Source organism: Orycteropus afer, unplaced genomic scaffold (assembly GCF_000298275.1).
Source record: "Orycteropus afer afer isolate SDZICR_OR568_19922 unplaced genomic scaffold, OryAfe1.0 scaffold00293, whole genome shotgun sequence".
Taxonomy (NCBI): Eukaryota; Metazoa; Chordata; class Mammalia; order Tubulidentata; family Orycteropodidae; genus Orycteropus; species Orycteropus afer.
Genome location: NW_006921880.1, coordinates 2689109 through 2691626, shown reverse-complemented (window position 1 = coordinate 2691626; position 2518 = coordinate 2689109).

Below are 2518 nucleotides of genomic sequence, written 5' to 3'. Positions count from 1 at the left end.
TGTCCTCCTACACCTCCACCACCTTCTCTCATCAGTGGTTTTTCTAGGCCTCTTTTTCCTCACCTATCAGATCAGGTGACTTGAGGGCTCTTCCAGCTCAGACATTTCTTAAAGCTGCCATTTACCGACCACCTACTGTGTGCTAGGCACTGTTCCAGATTCTTAGCAAACAGCTTTGTTCAGTCCTCACATACACCCTATGAAGGAGTCACCCCTATTTTGTAGATGAAGAAAACAAAACTCAGAAATAAACCAAGTGACTTCTCCAAGAACGTACAATGGAAAAGTAGGAGCCCAAATTAGAAACCAGACTGGTCTGACCTTAAACCAAAAAAAACCAAACTCACTGCCGTCAAGTAGAATCTGACTCATAGAGACCCCTTCTTGGGTTCCGAGGTGGTATCACTACGGAAGTAGTTTGCCCAACCTTCCTTCCGAGGAGTGGCTGGTATGTTTGAACCACTAGCCTTCTGATTATTAGTCAAATGCCTTAGGCACTATGCCACCAGAATGCCTGGTCTGACCTTAAAGCCAATATTTCTCACTGCCTCTAAAAGGAGGTGGAGACTCTGTCTTCCAAGTGGCTAAACCACCACCCTTGCCCCAATTGTTCCTACTGGAAATGCTCATGACCTCTTACACAGCTCTCTCATCATCCGTGTCACCATTCTTTCTTCCTCTCCTTGGCATTATTCCTGGGAGACTTAAGTACCTGGCACATCCTTGTCTGACATCATTTACTCAATACCCACGGAAACGCCCCCGTCCCCTTGATCCTTGGCCTTCAAAGATCCTGTAATTTTCAATCCTGTCCTCACTCTAGGCATCTCTCACCCTTGGCCCAGATACCATTAAACCAAAAACCACCAAACCCACTGCCATCAAATCAATTCTGGCTCATGGAGACCCTATTGGGTTTCGAAGGCACTAAATCTTTATGGAAGTAGATTTTCCTGACTTCCTTCTGCAGAGTAGCTGGTGGGTTTGAACTGCCAACCTTCTAATTAGCAGTCAAATGTCTTAGGCACTATGCCACCAGAGCTTCTTAGATACCACTTATACCTATGAAAATCCCCTGCCACCAAGATCTTGGGTTCCAAGCTCCTAATCTGCAGCCCCCAGAGCTGGCTTATCACCTGCATCACCACCTAAGTTGTCCTTGTACTCACCCAATCACCATCCTCACGCAGCCCCACTAATTCTTGGCCTTCCTTGATTGGTCCATAGACAGTGCCCTTGTCAGCCATTTTCCCTCCACTTGACTCCTCTCAGCTCTCCTACCCTGCCCTCTGAGACAACTCTTTCTGATCAAATAGGGTAAAATGCAGGGCATAATTTTAAATTCTCACGGAATCCAGACTTTCTGGGGCCATGGAAGCTTCATGAACCCCTGAAACTATTGCCCTGAGATACATGTTATACCTTAAACCAAAAGTGTCCCCTGAAGTCTTCTTAAAGCCAAACCATAGTTTAGCTTAGCTGGTAAAGAAGGTCTGCCTCGAGCACTGCGCTCTTTTAAGATTTATCTACATGGGATCCACTGGACAACAGCAATTCGTGAGATGAGATAGGCAAGTAGAGGGCAGAGCGTTGTGATACTGTGGGAACAACAACTGAAAAAGAGGCGGAGGATGCTTGCCCAACTCAAAGTATGTCATGCGTGTCACTGACATGTACACGTAGAAATGAGGGAATTAGTGTATGTTCTGCCGTGTACATTCTCAACAACAAAAACTAAATAGACTGTTCAAAAAAACCTCTCCTTCACCTTTTTCCTCTTTCTTGGAAACAGTCACACAGCAGTCTGCCTTCCTTACTGGAGACCACACCACCACCACCACCACCACCATCACCACCACCACGGGCCATTGAGTTCATTCTCACTCGTGGGGACCCAAAGTGTGTCAGAATAATGCTGTGAATAACGGAACAGTAGGGTTTTCAAGAGCTACTGTTTTGGAAATAGATCACCAAGTCTTTTTCCTGAGATGCCTCTGGGTAGACTCTAATGGCCAACCTTTTGGTTGGCAGTCAGGCGTGTTAACCATTGCACCACCCTGAGACTTCATCACCAGGACGTGTCACTCTCTAGGCCACCTCCTCCTGGAAGGGCCTGTCTCTCAATACCCCTTCTCCTTCTGGCATCTCCGAACTTTCCCTGTCTTTGAGCACCTATGAACTTGCTAAGATGCACACACACGCACACACACACATCTCCTAGGACTTGGGAAACTTCCCCCAACTAAATCTATGATGATATTTCTCTCCGTCCTACCCTCACCAAGGCCGTTTTTTGTGTTTTTTTGGAAAACTCACTCTTCACTCCCTGATCTTACCTCCTGTTCTACTCCCTGAAACTCCAGTCACCAGCAAGTCTTAGTTTCTAAATCAAATAATCTTTTCTCTGTTCTTATTCCTTTTGACCTATGTGAATAGAATCCGGTATCAAATCCGGGTCATTTGGACTCCAGAGCTCTTAACTTCCCCCTTCTCAGCTCTAAGTTTCCTGACTCCTCTG